The sequence below is a fragment of the Felis catus genome, chromosome D3 (assembly GCF_018350175.1).
Source record: "Felis catus isolate Fca126 chromosome D3, F.catus_Fca126_mat1.0, whole genome shotgun sequence".
Taxonomy (NCBI): Eukaryota; Metazoa; Chordata; class Mammalia; order Carnivora; family Felidae; genus Felis; species Felis catus.
In genome coordinates this window covers 13,490,754-13,513,865 of record NC_058379.1, presented here as the reverse complement: position 1 = coordinate 13,513,865, position 23,112 = coordinate 13,490,754, and the positions used below count along the sequence as shown (strand labels likewise).

The following is a 23,112-nucleotide window of genomic DNA, read 5'->3' as shown; positions in this document are numbered from 1 at the left end:
TGGGCAAGGCACTTGCCCTCTCTGAGCCTAACTCTCCTCATTTGTCAATGGGAAGAATATAATGATAATTAATGAGTGCATCCCAGACGTTCTCTTAGTATCCCTCCCCCCCCCCCCCCCACAAAGGACCTCTGTGGTTGGCATTATCCTTCTTTTGCAGATGAGGAATTATAACCGAGACATCAGTCAGTTGCCCGCAGTCACAGAGCTAGTGAGTGACACAGCCAGAATTTGGGCTCAACCCTACGGACCCTGGAGCCTAAGCTATTAACGCCCCACAGTATAATAGCAGACACCTTCTGCACGTTCTCTCTGAATCCTCACAGCAAACCATATAAGGTCGGTGCTATCATTACCCACATTTTATAGATGAGCAAAGGTCTCGTAGCATCTTTTCCACCTGTGAAAAATCTATTATTTTGAAGTCCGGGAGAATGGTGACAACAGCATCAGATTAGGAAGGTCAGGGTTCAGACTTCCTTTTGGCTGAGGGAAAGAGAGAGAACACGTGCAGGGTAGGTGGGAAGAGAGGGTGATTCTGCAGAATCCAAACCCCTAAGCCAGGTCTTCCAGGCTCTTTCTAAGGGGCCTCTCCAGCCTCTCCCAGATCATAATGGTCTTTAATTGCTATAACCCCAGGAGGTAGGTGCTGTTACTGTTACCATCCACCTGTTATGAAGGGGGGGGGGCGGGGAGGGGACAAAAAAGGTGCCCCAGGTCACGAATCTCTAAAGTGTTGCCCACAGGAGTTGAACCCAAGCTCGTCTGATTCCAAAGACCTGACCGAGCCCTTTGCCTTCTGTCCTGCCTCCTGGCACTCACCCCTCCCGAATTCTGCAAATGCCCCCAGATGCTTTCTGACACCCTCTGTCCAGAACACCCCTTTTCCTCCTGTCCATTGGTCAGATTCCTTCAGAGTCATCTGATTGGGGGGGGGGGGCGGCTCAGGGGTCACATCTTCTGAGAAGATGTGAGAAGTCTTTCCTGACACCCCAGGCAGACATCACACCTCTCCATCTGTGTCCCCCGGGCTCTGCGAAGGCTGCAGCCTTTCTTGGTCCTCATGGGCCAGGGGCCTGCTCAGAATTTACACATACTTCATTTGACGCATTCCCATCACCCCTGTCTTTCTGGTGAGGAAGCAGGCTCAGAGAAATTAAATAATGCTCCAGTGGTGCCTCAGCTAGGCGCCTACGCCTGGGTTTTCATCAGTAGCCGGAGATGTGACGATGGAAACAAGAGATCGTAGCGATTCTAGGAAGGAACCACAGGCCAAGAAATGGGAGCAGGCCCTAGAAGTGAAAGAAGTCAAAGAAACCAGTGTTCCCCTTGAAGTCTCCAGAGGGAACCGGACCCGTCGACTTCTTGATTTTAGACTTCGGTGGCCTCCAGAACGGTAGGATAATAACTTTACGTTGTCTGGGGCCGCTAGGTTTGTGGTCATTTGTGACAGCAGCAAGAGGAAACGCCTACAGGTGGAAATGCTTTTCAAGAGCGGGGCTGGCGTTGTGGGGTCCGCACCTTAACCAGAGCCCAGCCTCCAGAAGGTACCAGCCCGTGTCTATTCAATGAAGACACGCAGGTTCCGTGTCATCGATGTACAGGACTGGCAAAGACTCCAGAAATGCCCCGCTTCCGGAAATGCTGGCTTTCAAACCCAGATCTCCTGTATCGCGGCCTGGCCTCTCTGGCCACCACCCCAGGAGAACAGGCCTGCCACCTCCTCGCCCCCTACGCGTCCCGTTTGGATGAACGGTTCTTTTCTGTCTACAGAAGAGATGATTGTTCCCAGTTATGTGTGCATCTCTATGGAAACATTCCTTAAAAATACTATACATCAACTTGAATTTTCCACCAGCAGCGTTTTTGGAACATCTGCCTGTGACCACGGACTTGGTTTACATTGAGGGAGGAGGTACTTCCCTTCCGTCCACTCATCAGTGATAGATAAGGCAATGGAAAAGTAGCTTCTGGGTGGCAGGAAGCCTGAGCTCTGGCCCAGGCCTGCCCTTAACTTTCTCTGTGACCTTGGACAAGTCACTTCACCCCACATCCTCGTACTTGAACTCTACTTCCTTACTCGTAAAGTGAGTGCGTTGAGCCGAATAATCACGAGTACTCTTTGCTGCCTAAACTTTATGCTTCTCTCTATAGTCTCTTAGTTAGAAATGATGCTGTTCTACCTACCAACTGGTCTTGCTGTTGACCACCGTCCCTTTGCACTGTGTCCCGGCATTACAGAGCTATCTAAATTTTCCTGAATATAGAATAATAATAATAACGTACCAATGTCTTCTTCCCATTTGATGCTGCTCTGCTAAGCACTTTACTTGCATTATCTCATTTAATCATTGCTGTCTCAGGAGTGTTTTTTCTTTATTTTTTATTTTTTAAAATTTGCATCCAAATTAGTTAGCATATAGTGAAGCAATGATTTCAGGAGTAGCTTCCTTAGTGCCCCTTACCCATTTAGCCCATCTCCCCTCCCACAACCCCCTCCAGCAACCCTCAGTTTGTTCTCCATATTTGAGTCTCTTCTGTTTTGTCCCCCTCCCTGTTTTTATACTATTTTTGTTTCCCTTCCCTTATGTTCATCTCTTTTGTCTCTTAAAGTCCTCATATGAGTGAAGTCAGATGATTTTTGTCTTTCTCTAATTTCACTTAGCATAATACCCTCCAGTTCCATCCACGTAGTTGCAAATGGCAAGATTTCATTCTTTTTGATTGCCGAGTAATACTCCATTGTGTGTATAAACCACATCTTCTTTATCCATTCATCCATCGATGGACATTTGGGCTCCTTCCATACTTTGGCAACTGTTGATAGTGCTGCTATAAACATGGGGGTGCATGTGTCCCTTTGAAACAGCACACCTGTATCCCTTGGATAAATACCTAGTAGTGCAATTGCTGGGTCGTAGGGTAGTTCCATTTTTAGTTTTTTGAGGATCCTCCATACCGTTTTCCGGAGTGGCTGCACCAGCTCGCATTCCCACCAACAATGCAAAAGAGATCCTCTTTCTCCGCATCCTCGCCAACATCTGTTGTTGCCTGAGAGGAATAGGTGTTTTTGTCCCCGTTTTACGTATGAGTAAACTTAGGCTCAGAGAAGTTGAGTAACTTTCCCAAGGTCACACAGCATGTGAGTGACAGCTCATTTAAGTGAGCTGTTTTCAGAGCCAATGACACACTTAACCACTAAATCATACAGCACCAGGAACACGGGAAAGATCGAGTTGGCATTGGAAGAATGTTTGAATGAAGAATGAATCTGAAAATCACCCCCAAAAGTAAAATAGTTACTCCGCTACCCTGTTGGGGGGCTGAATGTGCATCTTAGAGCAGCCGGCCCCCAACTAAGAGCGCGTGTGGGAGCTTCCTGGTTGGTTTATGGCATGTCCTGCCTCAGGGTCATAGCCGTGGAAGAATGACAAGGTCTGAAGCATGGCTTTAGATTGTCTGGTCAAAGCCAGAAATCCCAGGGGGAGGGCATCCCAGATGAATGCCTTTTGTTGCTTTGGGCTCAACTGTCACCATGTATAGCATGTAGGTCCCATTTGTAAGCTCCTTCCCACCTTGTTTTCTTAACCACAGTCTTGTGATAGTTGCATATACAGAGATAGCCTCACTTCAGCCCCACCTTACTCTGGAGCAGACCCCAAGGGAGTTTTATGCTAGCAAGGGGTTTCCCACCTCTCCGCCAGCTGCTCCTCTCAGCAGCCTCTACCTGGTTTCTGAGGGAAAACTCCAGGCAGGAATTCTCAGATGCCACAACGAAAAATGACCGTCATTTCCGGCATCCGTTTCCCCTTCTGTGGCAAGGAGGCCAAGAGAAAACCTGAGCTTTCCCCCCTGCACATCCCAGCAGGTCTGTTTCACAGAAGACCTTTGCTCAGAAGGTCTAATTCTGTTTTAGCAGAAGCCTGGGGCCTCCTACAGCTGCCCTGCTCCGTGGTCTGGGCCGCTTCCAGAAGGGCTCAGAGAAATGCATCTTTAGAGGCTATTGTAGCCTTTTGGAATAGAGTCATCCTTTCAACCCTTGTAGGAGACTCGCTGTGTACATGCTAACCCCTTAGAGCAGGAGTTCTCTGTGGGGGTGGGTTTGCCCCCCAGGGAGCACTGGCAATGTCTGGAGACATTTTTCGTTGTCGCGGTTGGGTGGGTGGGGTCTGTGCCGCTGTGATTTGGGGGTGGGATGCTGTTCCACATCCAACAGCGCCCAGGACAGCCCCCCACCACAGTCGTCCCGCCCCAAATGTCACTACTGCCGAGGCTGAGGACCCCTGACCCAGAGAGGGCAGGTGTGCTCTTCGAGGTGGGGTCGGGGAAGACCTCTAGAGAGGGACGTCTGAGCAGAGAGCCGGGATGGCGAAGGACGTCTGTGGGCAGAGGGGACAGGTGCAGAGGTGAGGCAGGCACACGCACTCAGGACATACGCTCAGGTGACTGAAGATTTCTGCGTAAGTGTGAATGGAGCCAGGAGTTCCCAGTGGACCGTGAGATCTCTCGTTGACCCTTCTGAAGGCTCCCTCTGGCCGCTGGGTGGAGAACAAAGGGGAACAAGGGGCCAGGGGTGAGGGGGCATGTGTAGACGGGATGCAGGAAGCTGGAGTTGGAGAACTGCGTGTCATATGTCTACGACACATCTAACGCTCTGCCGGTGTTTGTGTGTTGGTTGGAGTCAGGGGGGCTCAGCAGGAAGCACATGGTTTGGGTTTTTAGGAACTTCCAATATCATCAGAAGATGAATACAGGATAAGTTCTATTTAAGAGTCTGATGGCTGGCACTGACAGGAAGTATTATAACTGCGTACAGCCATTTCTGTGTAAATTTGGGGGTTCCACTCGACGAGCGCTTCTTAGCCATTTATCTAGTAAATATTACATAGCACCTATGATATACCAAGTCCAAGGGATCCCATAGATGGCCTGGATCCATCTGGATAGTATATTTACCAGTATATGGACCTTGGGTAGTATATTTCTTCACCTCCCTGAGCTACAGGGACATCGTCAGAATACTGGAGAAAGATAATAATGGTATTAACCTCATGGCGTTGTTGGGAGTGGGGTAAATCGCTTAGCATCATGCCCAGGAACCTGCAAAGTCCCAGTGAATGGTGCAGCAATGAGGTGCTGTTCCTGTGGCCCAGGAGCTCACAGCCAGGGCGGAGGGCACCAGAGAGCACTCAGTTTAATGGCACCATTTTATTATTAAATGACATTTTAGCTCATCCCTACTGGAATGGATGTGCAAGGCATACTGTTAAATGCAAAAGGGTATTGCAAGAAAGCATGCAAAGCATGGTCCCCTTTTTGCAAAGGAACTTTTCTGTATTACACATGAGCATACAGCAGAGTAAGTTCTGAGCAGGTACATAAATATGCACACATCAAGAGCACCGTCTGGAAGGATACTGACCGAGCAGTTCACAGGAGTGCAGTACAGAGTACAGAGTGAGATCGGGGCGCGGAGGTGACCTTCAGTTTGTGGCAAAGGCAGCCACGCCCACTTCTGTCTCCTCACCTCCATGTGGTTACTTTGGGGCCAAGGACCGGTCTGGCCCCTGGAGCGAGCATCTCTATGTGCCCCTTGTGGGCAGAGGTTATTTAAAGGTGGGAGTCTTCTCCCCTGCCTTCCCTTGCTGCAGTGACTCTAGGGGTGGCGGGGGGGTGGTCACCACAGTCTTGCGTTAGACCGTGTGCAAGTGAGAGATGGACTTTTTATGGCTGCGACTCCAGGGCGTGTTTGTTACCGCAGCAGAGCCTAGCTACCTGGACTGGTTCACACCAGAGGTGGGATATACTTCTGCACAGCTGGATTTTTCCAGATTAAGCGCGCTTTTATTTATTTGTTTATTTTGAGATAGAAAAGTTGACTGAACGTTAAACTTTTCTCAGAAAAGCCCTCGTAGTATATACCTCTGACTACAGGACATTCTGGGAAAGGCAAAACTATGGGGATAGTAAAACGATCAGTGGTGGCCAAGCAGATGGGTTGGGGGGCGGGGAGAGGAACAGGGAGCACAGGGAATCTTTAGGGCCGTGAAACCAGTCTGTGTGATATGGTGGCTGATGGTAGATACGCATCATTATACATTTGTCCAAACCCATAGAACATTCTATGGAGAATGTACAACACCAAGAACAACTATGTCAACTATGGGCTTTGGGTGGCAATGAAGTGTCAGTGTAGCTTCATCGATTGTAACAAGCATCCTATTCAGGGGGTTGGGGGGGGGTTGATGTTGACGGGGGTGGGGAGCCAGACTTTCCACTCAGTTTTGCTGTGAATCTAAAACTGCTCTAAAAAAAGATGAAGTGTGTTTTTTTTTAAGAGAGAGTGGGGGAGGGACAGAGAGAGAGAGGGTGAGAGAGAGACAGTGTTGAGCAGGCTCTGCCCTGTTAGCATGGAGCCCGACACGGGGCTCGAACCCACAATCTGTGAGATCACGACCCGAGCGGAAGTTGGATGCTTGACTGACTGAGCCCCCCCAGGCGCCCCTGAAGTTTTTTTTTTTTTTTAATTAAACTTTGGCTGTGGCATGGACTATTCCTAAGACTTTAGAAACATAAAAATTCCTGACAACACAGATTATTACACTCAGGAATTAACCAGTCATGAAGAGTCTAGATGTTCAGTCCCAGTGTAGGTGGCTTACTTGAGTATAAGGCCGTTTGGGGGCCTCCTAGTAGACTGGGGTCTCGGAGACGCTATGGCTTAGCATAAAGGGGAGTAAACGCCTTCCAGAGCATCGCACCGAAAACAGAAGTCTGCAAAATCAAGGGCAAGTTTATTTTTGTGAAGCTGGGTCTGTAAGAGCTGTGAGCTGCCTCTTTTCCTTTTAGTGCCTTTATTCAGAAGGAGACCAACAGCCCGGCCAATATCTATAAATAAGCAGCCCACGGTGATCTGTCCCCCCTGGTTGCAGTTGTCCCAACAAAGGAACGTAGACCGTTCCGGGATCCAAGCCCCCCTTGACCACTCTGAAGCTTCGGCAGCATTTGAGTCTCCAAAAAGAGATTTTCGTGGTTGCCGTGCAAGAATCCTCAAAGGCGTTTTCAGCTCCAGTCCCCGGCCACAATTTAAGGATAGACTCAGCCAACCATTTGTGAGACTAAGTGGGTGGAGAAAAGGCAGAAGGAGGAAGGCATTTCTTAGTGCCCTTGGGACTCAAATGAGAAGTAGTCTTTACGCGGTTTGACTTTTTTAAAAACATCACTTCCAAACTGACACAAACTTGCCCTCTGATCTTGGCAATGGAAGAACTTCTCGAGATAAGAGGGCCAGGGGCTGCTCTGCTGTTCCCTCACCTCCATTCAGTCCGCTGTAGAGCTCCGTCCGGTTTTTGCCTCCTCTGCTCCTGAATCCCTGGGCTCCAAGGCCAACGGCAGTGTCCTAATCTGCAAACAGAGTGGTGCCTTCATCCTCCCGTTCGTGACCCTCTTTCCTGTGACTTTTGCCCACTCCGTGGCTCTGACCGCGTCTTCTCCTCCTTCTTCTGCCTGCTAACTACCCAACATGAGTTTCTTCTGCTGCTTGCAGGGAGTGTGGCCCCTCCGTGCAGGCCTGTCCCCGACCCTCTTCCTTACTGGTCTTCTCCGGTCTTCTCAGAATCTGTCTTTGTACCTTCATGCAGGTGCCTTCATGTACCTTCAAGCTGGCTGCAGCAGGGCCAGCTTCAGGGCCCAAGACCCTTAAGAGGCCCCCCCTGCTAGGGGCGCCTGGGTGGCGCAGTCGGTTAAGCGTCCGACTTCAGCCAGGTCACGATCTCGCGGTCCGTGAGTTCGAGCCCCGCGTCAGGCTCTGGGCTGATGGCTCGGAGCCTGGAGCCTGTTTCCGATTCTGTGTCTCCCTCTCTCTCTGCCCCTCCCCCGTTCATGCTCTGTCTCTCTCTGTCCCAAAAATAAATAAACGTTGAAAAAAAAAAAAAAAAGAGGCCCCCCCCTGCTTGCTTCGAGGTGCGTCTGTCTCGGTCGTGAAATTCTTAACAAATTTTGACCAAAGGGGTCTCATCTCCACTTTGCAGGGAGCCCTGCACATCACGTAGCCGGTCCTGCCTGCAGGAACCTTGGACTTCAGTACTTCCAATAAAAAAAAAAAAAAAAGCACGTGGGCAAGTGACTTAACTTCTCTGTGTCACCGTTCTCTTGGGTTATTAGGAGAATCCAGTGGCATCGTGCGGGGACAGCAGTAAGCACAGTGCCTGGGCAGGCAAGCAGCAGACACTGAGCAAGCACCCAGAAGGGTTATCACGGCTTCTGGCCTCTCTCCTCCGTTGAGCTGGTTCCCTCTGGCTCCTCTCAGTCGAAGGGATTACCAGTCATTCAAAAATATAATCCGCTCCCTGCTGGCTCCTCCTACTTCCACTCCCCACATCCATCGGGCTCCTTTTTAGTCCGCATTTGAAATGTTTATCGAACCTTTCCTCCCCTTCCCTCTCGGCTGCCACTGTGCAGATTCAGCTTACACAGGTTGTGGTAAGAGTTTCCTAATTCATCTCACCACTTGATCCTCACCGAGAATAAGTCAAGATGGCCCCACAGGAATGTATGCAAATGCCCGTTCATCCTTGAGGAAGGAGCGGGCTCCTCGGAGGGAGGATGGGAAGACACAAGCCGAAGGCAGTGCCACTTGTGTGCCAGGTAATCGCCACAAAGACCCTACTTAGGTTGACATGGTCAGCACCCTTTTGACCGAGAAGAAACTACGGCCCGGTTTCGGTGGCAGAGCTGGGATTCATACCCACACCTCTCTGGCATGGACGTCCTCGTTCTCCAGAAAACAGACATTAGTGGAAAAAACTAGTGAAATGGGACTAGGACCTGCGTCTTAGCTGCTGGTCACGTACCAATGTTCGTTTCCTGGTTTCGATCATTGTACAATAGTTATGTAAGATGTTGGCACCAGAGAAAGCTGGATGAGGACTGTACAGGAAATCTCTGTACTATTTTTGCACCTTTTCTGTAATCTAAAATTATTTCAAAATGAAAAGTTAAAAAAAAAGAAAGAAAAAGAAAAGAAACCACCTGCCCTTTCCACTACATACTCTGTACCTGTCACTGAACTTTTTGACTTTCGTGTGCACTTGTCACTACTGTCCCCACCCCCGACGCATATACACACATACACATACGTGCACACGCGCACGCTCATACAAATTCTACACCGTGTCTTTGCACGGGGAATATTGCCCCAGATCGCCACACCCATCAGCTCATACGGCTCTGCCTGTGACCTACCCCAAAGCGTCAGTAGGAATGAGGGAAGGAGACAGGAACAGGGGGCATGTGATTTGCACTAGGCTGTGCTCATCCACCCACCCCTTCTTTTTGGCGACAAAAATGCAGCGGTGTCACTTGCGACTTATACGTTGCAAAACGCCTCTCCTCCCCCTCCCCATCCCCAGTACCGCCCGCCTCCCCTCTCTCTTTGAGTTGGCGTGTAACCTTGATGATCCAGCCAAATGAGTTATTTGAGATGGAAACGTTAATTTATTTGAGCAGATGGGTGTCAGCGCTGCTCTGTAAAAAGGTGGCGGTATGCCGTATTGGCCCAGAGTGCTACAGATGAAGTCGTGGCTGCGTCGCTGAATCACCGAGTGTGAACGGAATCATATGTTAACAGCACTAAGGGAAATGCCTATTTAAGCCGAGCCCTTCCAGAAAACAAATCATTACCCCCCAATTTTTGCTTTAAATCTGGATTTTCACATCTCTTGATTTGCCGAGGGTCTTGAAAAACCTGAAACTCATTATTTCTCAAAGTGTGGTCCAATGACCGCCCACATCAGAGTCCCCCAGGGGCTTTATTAAAAACACAGATCCGTGGGACCAATTCCGCCCCCTCCCCCCCAGCCTACAGACGCCCACTCTCAGGGGTGCAGACTCTGGAGATTCTGCAGTTTTAACGAGCTCCCTGGATGACTGTCGTGCACACAAAAGTTGGGCCCCCCCATTGCTGAAATGGTGCCCTCAAACTGCCCAGGAAAATCTTCAAAACAAAACAAAACAAGAAACCTTGGGATTGGGACTTGAGGTGGGGCTTTTTTTTTTTTTTTTTCCTGCCCTGTTTTCTTTCTTTCTCTCTCGTTTCCTCTACCCGTACAGATTTTGTACAAAAAAAAAAAAAATTTTTTTTTTTTTTTTTTTTTTTTTTTTTTTTACTTTTGTGGTCAGAAAGAAATAAAGGGAAAAGTAGCACAAAGAGACTATTTGTGCACTAGAAGCAAAAGACGGTTTGGAAATTTCAGGAATTTCCAAGACAAGGGATCTCCCTGTCCTTGGCACTGAACTTTAAGCCTGGCTTCTCCTCGGGCGCCCTCCCTCCTGCCCGCCTCCCCCTCCCCGGCCGCAGCCTTCTCTAAGTGTTACATCCAATTTTCTCTTGAATACTTGTAGTGAGGAAACGCAATGACTTCCCAGGGGACCCTGCTTATGGGGAAGCAGTGCCACGAGGAGATTTATGGAACGTCTGTAAAATATGTGTGTAGAAACTCACGACGTTTTGATCGCTACCAAGGAGAAGAATGGACAGTTTCTTACCAGTCAGTTTCATGGGCATTTTTTATGGGTTTTTAAAATTAATTAATTTTTTCCCCCTTTGTTAGGAATTCTTGGCACAGACACAAGCCCCGGAGAAAGGAAACATTGCCCACGGGCTGTGTGTCCAAACTGTCAGGTTCTCAATCCCAGATCTCTGGGGGCGAGGCCAGTCCTCGTGCGGTTCCCATGGAGGGGGGAACGGCCTGTCAATGTCGGCGAGAAGAGGGGGGTCTTATTAGCAGTGTTGCCACCACGGCTCTAACAGGCTTCGTGCACAGCCTCTTCCCTGGGCTGTCTCCACACCCAGAGCCATTTGCGGGATGAGAGAGGGCCTGGAACGTTCACCGCGTCATGCCAGGCCCGTCCACCTCTAGCACCCTGGTCAACTGCAGGGACCATCCGCTTGGCCTCTGGTTTTTCTCAGCCTCACAAGTTTTCGTTGCTCCCCCTGGGGACTTCGCGGCCAAAGACGATGAACCCGGCGGAATTTCCTGGCCGGAAGAAGAAGAGCGGGGCGCAGAGGGGGAATTGGGGGCCCGCATCCTGCTTCTGTCACCGGCTCGTCCTGGGGTCTTTCTTAGCCACCGTCTCTTCCTCTGTGAAAGACAAATCCGGCGTCTGTTTTTTAGTGGCGTGTGACAGAGATTAGAAAAAATATGTAAACAAATGCCCTGGCCCCCATCCCTACCCTCAGGGGACAGATGGCCACATCTGTAAGTCACACAGGGGTGGGGGCTGCCACTGGCGTCGTCCTCTGGTACACAGGACAGCCCTCCACAATCAAGAATTGTCTGGCCCAAATGTCAATGGTGCCAAGGTTGAGAAACCCTAATATAAAGGGCCTGGCACACAGTCGGGGATTAAAATGGTAATAATGAAAAAGGGTGTGGAGAAAGGAATACAGTAAGTGTATTCAGTAAACCTTACTATTATTAGTAGATCCAAGATAATTGGTAGTCGCTTCCTGGAAATGCCTCGAAGGATTCTTGGGCTACAAACAAGCTTAGCTAGACAGTGTCATGATTGATTAGTGATGTCTGCCGTGGGCATGGCAGGGGGAAATGGCAGCATGAGTGCAGTGTATTTTCTGACCCTGGACACTATGATGTCTAGCATCTGTTTCTGCTCTGACATCCTGTGATTCCATTGCTGTGACTCTGTGAGTCTATCTATAAACTTCTGTAGTCAGCATTATTTGCAGAATATTTAAGCAGCCCAGGCTCCTGCAGGCTTGCTTGGCAGGGCAGGCTGGGGAGCCGAGAGCCAGGAAGACAGAACCGGCTCCGTGCAAGGCAAAACAGAGCTGCTGAGAGCATGTGACGCGGGTGATGTGGCGGCTCCCCACTTACCCCCTAAAATAGTCCCCATCTCTCTCGGGCTAAAAATTTTTACTATTAGTCACTCCATTGGATTAAAATATTGTCTCCAGGAGGGCTTTGTTTAAATGCGCAGGTATTGCCTAGAAGGGGTAAGCACGCCGATGTGTTAACTTGCTAAATTCATTGCTCAGCAGAATAGAGCTGAGAGGGAACGGGGCAGGAGAGAGGTTATTTTTGAGAGCGGGTGAAGAGGTTCAGGGCAGGAGTCAGACTGTACTACACAGCTCCAGAAGGTGCTGTGTACTCTGAATTAGGACGACCAACTCGTGCTGGGACTTTCTCAGACATCGAAATGAAGATCTTATGTTCCACGAACTCCCACTGTCTCGGGGCACACCAGCGTGGTTGGTCACTCAACTCTAGGCCGTGTGGCATGGGGGGAACTGTGTAGTCCTTGCTGGGATTTGTCCCTTACGTGGTTGCCCGAATTCTCTCTTTGGACATGCTCCTCCCTTGCTTAGGAACCTTCCATGGCTCCCCAAGGCCCACTGGATGAGGTCTCCTTACGGTGTTCAGGGTGGCCCTAGCCTTGCTTTCTGATGTCACCTGATCCACCACTCTCCTGCCAGGTGTTACATCAACTTTGCCATCCTGGAGACCCAATGAGTACTATTCTCTCTCCCTGGGTTAGAGAAGGAGCTCTCCTAGAAGGGTATTGGAGGCTATTCAACTTGTGTCAGCAGCGAAAGAGTTAATTAGCCTGCCCTTTGCATTATAAAACTCATCTGACTCCCCCAGTGGGTTGGGGCTTGGGATAAGGCTACCACTTTGTGCCAGGAGGGACCCCACTTTGTCCCAGAGAGCCCCTGGAACCCTTGGAGGGAAAGGCCAAAGCCATCCCATATAGGAAACCACCTCAGTTGAAAATAAGGGCTCCTTCCTTCCTTTAGCCTCTAAGCTCTTCAAGCAGTTGCACATACATTACTTGGTAGACCCCCTGTGTATCTCTGATCAATAGGTAAGACAGGTGCCATGCCTGTCCGACAGGTAGAAAAACCGAGGTCCCAGGCAGAGGGCCCTATACACGATAAAGGTTTCCAGACAAGGAGGGGCAGGCACAGTAGTGGCTAACGTCTCATGGCACATCGGTGGCTGCACGGTAACTAATCAAAGTCTCCTGACCTATGTTTTCTGATGTTTTCACTCATTCATTCATTCATTCATTCATTCATTCATCCACTCAGGTTTTTATTGAATGCTTATTATGTGTCAGGCAGTGTGTTCATCTCAAAATGATTATAGCCAGATTACAACCTGCAAGTCCCTCTACTCCATTCCGTATGTGCCCTCGCTTTAGGGCTCATGGCAGCCCCGTAGGGTCTGGTTACTATTACTATCCCCAGGCACAGGTGAGTAGCCGAGACAGAAGAGGGAAAGCAGTGCTCTCAGGGTCGCTCAGCTCCTAGGTGGGGCCTTTGCTGAGGCTTGTCCTGTGGGCTGGTGTGTGGTCTGCCCTGGTGGGGCCTCACTCTTGTAAGAAGAGAAACGGACCATTTTTCTGAGGCCTGCGCTTTGCCTCTGAGATTGGCCAAGCTGCTCCCGCCCAATGAGCCACATTCCAAATTGGAGAGAAAGAAGACCATGCTGCCGAAGCATCTTCTATGGGACGGGCACGTCACATATGTTTTCCACGCCACCTGGCAAAGGAGCCGTAGTTGGGGCCAGAAGAAATCGAGGCTTATTGCGTTGACAGGGTTGGCCAAAGCTGGCGCAGCTGGTTTATGGGGAGTGGAGACCCAGCCTTGGATGGCTATGTCAACGACTCGCTTTTTCCCCCCAGTCAGCCATGGCTGTCCCAGAGGACGGGCGGTAGGGAGAGAGTTTGCCGTGAGTCCTCAGGTCACACGAAAACCACAGGAGCAGTTCTCTTGCGGCTTGGTACGTGATCTTAGGCACAGACTCTCCGGACAGGAGCCAGAAAGCCACTCTCCCACCCACTGTAAGTCTGGGGAAGTGGGGAGAGGACCCAGGACTGGCCCCAGCTGAGTCCTGCTGCCCACGATGGGCAGCAGGTGGCGCTGTGGCCCCGGTTTAACAAGGGCAGCGGGAAGGTGGAAAGGAGGGGGGGAATCCAGAAAGAAAAACTAGTGGAAAACAAGGATTTAAAAGAAGAACAATTTGTTCCAAAACATTTGCCTTGTAACGGGGTCATCTATAAATTCTGGGATTTCCTGTTTGCTGCTGGGCAGGCTGGCCGGCAGGCAGGCCGGTCTCTTCTCTGCAGTCTGGAAGAATCATTTCAGCCCCACTCCCGAGCCCCGGCCTCCCCTGGCCCAGATTGGCTCTGAAATTTCCCGGCTTTTGTGCCCAGAAGCAGGATCCTGTGACAGCAGGTCTCCTCGAGCTGTGCTCCAGTTTCCGCTGGGTGGGAGGAGGAGCAAGACCGTGGTCTTTTTCAAAGGAGAGACTATATTTGTGATCTCCCTGTGCAAGCCGTGCTGCCGGGCTTGTTTTGAGTCATAAAGTAAGAGAAAAAGAATAAAATGAAAGAGACAGAGGTGGACCTCTCATTTTTACTTGTCATAGTTACGTGTGTGTGTGTGTGTGTGTGTGTGTGGTAAGAAGACTCAAGATGTACCCTCTTAGTGAATATCAAGTGTACAATGTGGGATTGTTAGCTATGGTCACCATGCTGTGCGTGAGCTCCCCAGAACTTACTCATCTTCTCACTGAAAGTTTGAATTCTTCCACCAACACATCCCCATTTCTCCTGCCCTCCCCGCTACTGGAAACCTCCATGCTACCCTTGGCTTCTGCAAGGCTGACTTTTTAAAATTCTACATACAAGTGATACTCTGCAGTGAAGCCTTTCTGTGTCTGGCTTATGTCACTTAGCATAATGTCCTCCAGGTTTTTTGTTGTTGCAAATGGCAGGATTTCCTTCTTTTTTTATGGCTGAATAACATTCCATTGTGTGTATATACCACATCTTCTTTGTCCATTCATCTGTCAGCTGGACACTTGAAGTTCTTTCCAGGTCTTGGCTATTGTGAATAATGCTTCAGTGATCATGGAAGATCAGGTATCTCTTTGACATGATAATTTCATTTCCTTTGGAGATACACCCAGAAGTGGGATTGCTTTATCGTATGGTAGTTGTATTTTTAAGTTTTTTGAGGAAGGAGGTGGCCCCTTAAAAAAAAAAAGAGAGAGAGCTGTTCTAGTTAATAACGGGGATGGAAATGTCATTGGAAAAGAGAGAGAATTAACAGTCCAATAGGACTTGAGCCAAGTCCAAAGCCCAGAGAGACGTCGATGGATAAATGTCTAGAGAAGATGTACACATCCATCCACCCATCCATCATCCACCCACCCATCCACCAATCAGTCCACCCATTCACCCATCCACCCATGCATTGACCCACCCATCCATCCATCCATCCATCCATCCATCCATCCGTCCAGTTGTTCACTCATTCATTCAATTATGGAGCACCTACCATATGCATGTACCTTGTCTTGTTTTAGTCGGAAGCTAAGCCTAGACCAGTCCTATAGTCTTCTTCTGGGGCCAGTGGCATGTGGAGGGCATGTGAGTACCATTTGGAGATGGGATCCAGAAGGTGGGCTTAGGATTCCTGGACAACAGCTGCTGGGACCTTTAATGAGGATTGCAACATATTTGGCCAGGGTGAGGGGTACAGTTTGTGGCTGAAAACAGAGTTTTTCTCTGAATAAGTCCAATGAGCCCGCCTGGGATCAACTCCACGAGGGCTGGACAATCTGGTCCCAGCAAATTAAAACAACATGGGCACCAGCCAGCTCCATTTTTGAAAACAGTATTTTTGTTGTTTTAATCAAGGACACCACCCTTGTCCCCTGCCCTTGACAACAAGCTCTGAATTGAAATGAGGCAGAATTTATAAGAAAATAGAGCAATTCTTGGTTATTCCAACACACGCTCGTTTTCCTTCCCATCAGCTGCATGATTTAAGTCCCTCTCTGTACCTCATTTTACCCTCTGTGCGCAGGCCTGTCAGGATGGATGAGCCCGGGCCAAGATAGTGTCTTGAGTGACACAAGAGCAAAGAAGCCCTTTCCGTCTGTAGCTGAAGCCAAACTGTTGTGTTCTCCCAGGTGGGGAGTCCCTCTCCGCCAGGGTCTTGGTCCCTGCAGTGACAGTGGGCGGCCAGGGGGGCAGCATGAGTCCCTGGCTGAGTCTGTGTGTTAACTGTGCCTTTATTTGCTGCATTCAGATGCTTTGAGGTCTTGAGAGCCTGGCTACTCTAAAGGGACTGCCCCTCCCAGGGTTAGCGGGTCCTAGAGACAGTGAACAGCTTGCCAGGAAGTGTGCTTTTCAAACGCGGGCCAACCAATCCAGAGCTCAGATCTCCCACCATCTCCATTGTGGGGCCCTCACACTCCAGGCCACTCACCACCTGTCCTAACCACCCCAGGGCACATAACTGGGGGCAGCCCCTCTGCCCCAGGGCTCACTGAAATTATTCAAATGAGCCTGCTCACCCTCCCTCTCCCCTTCCTGTAAAAACCACAATAAAGGTTCTTACCCATGTTCCCCCCCACCCCCCGCCTGTGCCTCCTGATTGACCCTGCACGGTAGGCTGTGCTCCCTGTTTCTAGAGACCCGTGAGCATAAGAACCTTTTTCTTTCATGACCATCACCTCCCTGTCTGAACGTCTTACATACCTGATGAAAGCAAATCTGGGTACCCTCACGACAGTCTGCACTTTCTGAGTGACAGTCACAGCTCCCTGTGCTCACTTACCTGCAGCCTCCTCTTCCATAACATGGACAGTGACATCCAGTCATTGTGGGGATTGAGTAGGTGACAAAGCCATTTCCCAGCCTCAAGTCCCTCTTTATCCCACGTTCATGTTCTCTTTTCTTTGTGACACTTATGTGCATTCCAAGTGACTCATTTCTTTCTTTGCCCACCCCTCCCCCCCACCACTAGAATGAAAGCTTCTGAGCACCCAGTGCCTAGACCACGGCCTGGCACCTAGTAGGTGCTCATTTAACAGTATGGGATGAATGCGAATGCGCCCAGCGCTTAGGTATGCCCATGCGCTGGTTGCTTTCCTCCCTCCCTCATCTTTTGGGATCCTCTGGTGTGAACTGGCGCGGATCTGGGCCACTTGACAGACTGGAAACCACTCAGCGAGATTCTCGTCCCTTCTGCTGGCCTCGTACTCGCGTGGAGGCTCTTATCCAAGACACTCAGAGCACTTTAGAAACACGAATGACGTAAATGGTGTACTTTGTTCGTGGCAGGTGGGGCATGATTTGCCGAAGTGAGATGGTTCCCAATGAAGCCAAACCTGCTCTGGAGGAGAGTGGAAAGTTAAGCGCCGTCAGATACCTCAGGGGCCATTGGGCCATTTGCCCAGTGACGTCCGGCCCAGTGGCTCAGGTCAGCAGAGATTCCTGGAAGGCGGCCCCTCCTAGGAACCCCTCCCTCCCCTCGCAGCCCCATGCCCTGGAGCGGTATTGTTTTGCTCCTTTGGCAGAACTTCCTGAATCAAGTTAAGAGGATTCTCTGGCCGCCAGAAGGCTCCTTGCATGGATTTATGGAGTCCCCACTTAGCAGAGGCACTGAGGCTGTGAGTTGTATCATGCTCACACCCATTCATTCGACAGATCCTTTTGAGCATCCAGTCTGGGCCAGGCACTCTGGATAGAGGGACCAGGAGACCGATGAGGGGACGCTGACTCCTGAAGGAAGTACTTGGCTGAGCACACATAGCACAGGGTCTGTGGGAGCCCAGAGAAGTGAGTTGGGTCAGGACAGGCTTCTTGGAGGAGTCCTGCTTCTGTTGGTACTCGGGACTCCTTAAGTTGTAGGTTACAGAACCCCAACTAAAACAGGCTAAAGCCTTAAAGAGAAGACATTGGCTCACGGAATGCACAAATCTAGGAATAACTGGTCAGTGTCAGGCACAACTGGATCAAGGTGCTTGAATAAGGACTCCATCTCTTGGTGGTATTTCTCTCTCTGTATTGGCCTCATTTCCTCCCAGCTGTGGCCAGAATTCCTCCCACTTGGTGGAAAAGCTAGGAATTGGGAGCTTTTGGTTGACAGTCTTCCCTTCTACTACTATCTAAGTAAACATACTTACTTAGCCAGTGTTTACTGAGTGGTGAACAAGACAGTGTCCTACAGATTTATCCTACAGACAAACTTATGTTTATGTGCCAAAGACACATGTACAAGAATATTCATTTCAACATTGTTTATACTGACCAGAACCTGGAAATGTTTTTAAGTGGCCACCGACAAGGGATTGGTTAAGTAAATTACACCATGGAAGACCAGACAGCCCTTCAGAAGAATGAGTTAGATGTATATCAGTAGTCCTCACTCAGGGCAACCTCCCCCCCTCCCGCCCTCCCCCCCCCCCCCCCCCGGCATTTGGCAATGCCTAGGGACATTCAGTTGTCACAGTTGAGGGGGGAGGGGTACTAATGCACAGCACAGCACCCCTTCCCCGCAAAGAATTATGCAGCCCAAAATGTCAATAGTGCCCGGATTGCGGAACCCTGATCGGTATCTGCTGATACAGAAATCTTTAAGATATGTTGAGTTTAAAAGGAAAAAAAAAAAAGCATTGTGGAAAACAATAAATATAGTAGACCGCCATTTATGGAAAACAAGGGGCGTATCTATCTCTGTGCTTGTGTATGCACAGCATTATCTCTGGAGGAGCACATAAGAGAGTGGGGGCTGTGCCTTGTGAAGGCCTGAGGGAGAGGTGCAGAAGAGAGATTTATTTTCACTACACGGCTCTTTTACTGTCTGAATATTTTTAGACCGCATACGTGTATTCTTTTCCTTTTTTTAATGTTTATTTATCTATTTTGAGAGAGAGAGAGCGAGAGCCAGGGAGGGGCGGAGAGAGAGAGGGAGAGAGCAAATCCCAAGCAGGCTCCACAGTCAGCATGGAGCCCAGGGCGGGGCTCGATCTCATGACCATGAACGAGATCATGACCTGAGCCGGAATCAAGAGTCGGACGCTTAACCGACGGAGCCACCCAGGCACGCCATAGACCACATACGTGTGTTCTTAAGAAAAAAAAAGTGTGTGTGTATATATATATGTATATATATATATAAGAAGTCTGAAAGTTTGACCACACCCACCCACATTTCCTGCCTCCCATGTCTTCTCCCTCTGAGACAATTAGCTGAAGAACATCCCACCGGGTCTCAGCTGGAACAGCTCACAGAGATCAGATCTTAGAAGTCATCACAGAGGCCTCAAAGGTGCCGACTTAGACCCATCTGAATGCGTCTTCACTGGAGGACTAGAACCTTTACCGGAGGGCCTCTTAGAGCCTTTAATGCAAGCATGTGCACGGCACATCTCGGAGGGGACACGGTAAACAGAATTAGCACATGTCCTTGCCTCCTTTATTCATTCCCTAGGGCTGCCATAACAAAGTACCACAAACGGGGTGGCTTGAAACAACTGAAAGCTACGTGTTCACAGCTCTGGAGGCTAGAGGTGTTGGTCAGCAAGGCCTTGTTCTCTCTGAAGGCTCGAGGGAAGAAACCTTCCTTGCTCCTTCCAGCTTCTGGAAGTCTCCGGCAGAGTCTTAGGCATTCCTTGGCTTGCAGCTACATCCCCCCTGCCTCCGTCTCCATCACCACACGACCTCGTCCCTGTGTGTCTGTCTTCACGTGGCCGTGTTCTTACAAGAACGCTCTATCCAAACCGTGTTGGATAAAAGGTCCGCTCTGCTCCAGCATGACCTCATCCTAAGTGAGCTAATTACAATTATTCTATTTCCAAATAAGGAAACCTTCTGAGTTATTGGGAAGACTTCAGTATATCTTTTGGGGGGACGGCGTAAGTCAACTCGACAACTCCTAAGCACACACACGTATGTGAATAGTTCTTTCCATTTCATTAAAAGCAGACAAACCAACAACCCCACTGTTGCACTGATTAGGCTTCAAGAAATGTGGATCCCACGAAATATCTTCACTTTACGGTTGAAGCGTCTGACGCCCAGAGAGGGACGGTCATTAGCCCAAGATCACATAGCACAGCTAGGGCTGACACTAAAATCCAGGTCGGCTCTCTCCTGGAGGAGACGGTCTGTGAACCCTGTCTGTCCTTGTAGGAGCTGCTCTTTGTATGTGAGGCCACGGCTGACTGGCTGGTGATCAGGAGGGCGTCCGTCAGCTCCTCCGTCCGTCCCGTGCTGCCACCCGTTACCTCCCAACACGCAAGCAGAGTTACCCGCCAGATCAATCCCTGCTCCTAGACACACGGGGTCCTATTTCTGAATGTCCCCAAGGGTGTTCTTGGGGACTCTGGGTTGTAGGTGACAGAAACCACTGCAGAGGGATCTCTTGGCTCATGTATCCGGAGAGGCACAGCTGGATCCAGGATCCCTGAGCCATCTCTCTCCCCTGCCCTCCGTCTTGTTTCTCTGTGCGTTGGCGTCATCCCCAAGCACACTCGCCACACGGCCGGAAGCATGGGGCCTGCCTCATCAGCATTCGTGGGAGAGCCTGCCCTTTCCCCAGGCTCCAGCCAGCGTCCCAAGGACGGCTTGCTGGCCACGTCCCAGAACCCATGCCTATAGCCAGAAGTTTTTGGTTCTCTGCTTGGCCTGACCTGGAGCAGTGAGTGGGGTCAACTCCACCCGGACCGTAACAACTGAAAATGGGGGAGCACCGGTTCCACTCGAAGGTCAATTGAAATACATGCGTCCACTGCAGTGAGTTAGCTCTGTTCCCCCTTCACTGATTCCTCTCCAACTCTGCAGGTGTATACAGTGGTGACTGGGTGAGAAGACTGTAAGGCTTTAGACAGCCCCTCCCCACTGCAGGGGGCCATTTTGAGCCATGGACGGTTTGGCTTCCTCTGGGTTTCTGTAATCCTTCCCTCACACTACTGGATGTTTACTTTTCTATCCCTCACCTACAACCAGGCTGTAAACTCCTTCTGGGACCTTGGCTTATTCCCCTTTGCAAACCAGCATCTAGCACTGCAGGTAAAAGTAGTCTCTTAATAAATGTCCATTGCATTGGGAATCTCTCATAAGGCCAAGGATATAGTAAGTACACTGTAAAATTTTGCTGAATGAATGAGTGAATGATTGGATGGAGGGAAGGAGGGAGGGAGGGAGGGAGGGAGGGAGGGAGGGAGGGAGGGATGGATGGATGGATGGATGGTTGGATGGTTGGATGATTGGATGCATGCATATATGGATGGATGGATGGATGGATGGATGGATGGATGGATAGATAGATGCATGGATAGGTGGGTGGATAGTTGCATGAATGGGTGGATAAATGAGTAGATGGAATAGTAGATTGATGGATTGATGGATGGGTGGTTGCATGGGTAGATAGATAGATGGAGGGTAGATGAATTGATGGATAAAGACATGGGTGGACGGATGAGTTGATGCTATTGTGATCACCACTCATAGTCTTCTATGCAAAGAGCCACTACTATCAAGGGCAGACATAGCTCACTGATTCTTTCATTGTCTGGCTATCTGATTTCTGTCACACAACCTACTCACTTTCTTTTATAATGCAGGGGAGTTAATGCTCACTTGCCTAGTGAATTCCATTCTGATTCTGCTGCTTACCATTGTGGGCAGTGACAAACCATGCTACAGAGGAGAAGGGGCCAGGTGTCTGTTCAGAAAGAGAAGGAAACGGTTAAGAAGGAGGAGTTGTGTGCCCCTCTCTCTCTTCCTGCAGACAGACTTTATCCCCACGGTAGTGAAGATGGCTGGGGTTACCCTCAAGTCACATCCTTCCGGCTCTGTGGATAGAGGCAGCTCTCTTACCCTGGCTTTTACAAGCCAGGAGAACCCAAGAGACCTGGGTATGATGCTCTGGAGGCAGTGTATCATGACTTCCCTAAGTGTGCTCTTGGAGACTCAAGCTCTTAGCCTGCCCCCAATTCAGATGGGAGTTGATCCCACCAGGGAAAGCATTGCACTCTTCCCCTAAGGAGCTCTGGCTTCCTTATTCCCTTGCTCTTGTCCTCATGCCTCCTGGGAAAGGGGCCACCTAAGCAGTTAGTGTCAGAGGGAAACCCTGCTGAGAAGCATCCCCGAGGGCCCACCTGTGCTGGCAAGCAGTGGTTACTGACAGTGCGGTGGCCCTCTGGAGTCCGGCTCGCTGGACAGAGAGCGCTCACATCACGCCCTGTAGATCCATCATCTCCCTTGGGCTTCAGCTCTTCCGAGGTTCGGTTAAATAGTTTGCTGGATGCTGAGCAGAAAGGCTCATTCCCACTGCCTCTGCCACACTCTCCATGGGGCGCCGTATACAAACAGCCACGAGCGTGCGTGCAGCTCTCGCTACGTGCCAGGCTCTCTTCTACCCTCGTGAGACAGCTATTAATATCCCCACTTCATGGAAGAGAAAATGAGGCTCAGATGGTGAGGTTGGTGGACTCACTCAGCTCGTGCAGCCAGTAAGTGGCTGAGCCAAGATTCAAACCCGGGGCTCCCTGCAAATTCACAGCTGTCTCCACGGACTGGCACGGCTAGGACTTCACTGATGTTCGCTGCTGATCCGTTTTGGAGTTTAATCAATGGAAACCTCACTTAGCGTTTTATTTTCTCTATCAGCAATTCGTGAACTGTAATAGCCTATGAGGGAGGAAAAATAGCCTATGGAAACAAAGATTGATGCTAAAAACTGGAAATGAGTCAGTGTTAGCACTCGCGTGCCCTTTCTGTTTCGGCTGCTGGAATTGAGTAAAAAGCATGGGCCCCTGGGAGATGTGATTGAAGGACCCCTGAATGTTCCCATCACCTAACAGCTCCTCTGTTCCCCAAGATTTCACCTGGAGACTTCCATTTCTTTGGGTCTGAAATCCTTTTTGATTTTCAAAAGACCTTAATTAAAATGACAGTACCTCTGAGAGCGGTCATAATAATCCTTGAGCCTATGCATCAGCTAAACGCTTAGGCAAAGGAGCTGGAGAGTGAGGCCCTAGGGAGGGGGCTCAGGATACACAAAGGTGGCCCTGAAGCAGGTATGGGCCCTAAAGGGGGTCCCACTTTACCTCTATCACATTTCCACCCAAGGCCAGCTGCACAGGGAGAATATTGGGTCTGCTGTTTATTGGTACATTACAGATCACTCTGACGCTTAGAGGCTCAAAGCAGCAATAACCATTTATTTTTTCACACAGTGTCTGTGGGTCAGGAATCTGAGAATGACTTAGTGAGTGGTTCTGCCTTTGG

The 23,112-nt window shown here is 49.9% G+C and overlaps 1 protein-coding gene and 1 long non-coding RNA gene across 3 annotated transcripts in view; one reads left to right on the top strand and one right to left on the bottom strand.

Annotated features, from left to right (window-relative positions):
• Nucleotides 1–23,112, top strand: part of SPRING1 (SREBF pathway regulator in golgi 1) — a 179,026-nt gene that overhangs the window by 90,777 nt on the left and 65,137 nt on the right. The window lies entirely within an intron of this gene.
• LOC109493219 lies at nt 10,549–16,772 on the bottom strand. Its single transcript, XR_002147327.2, has 2 exons — nt 16,652–16,772; nt 10,549–11,141 (listed from the first exon to the last, which is right to left on the bottom strand). It is a non-coding gene; the product is annotated as an uncharacterized LOC109493219 (long non-coding RNA).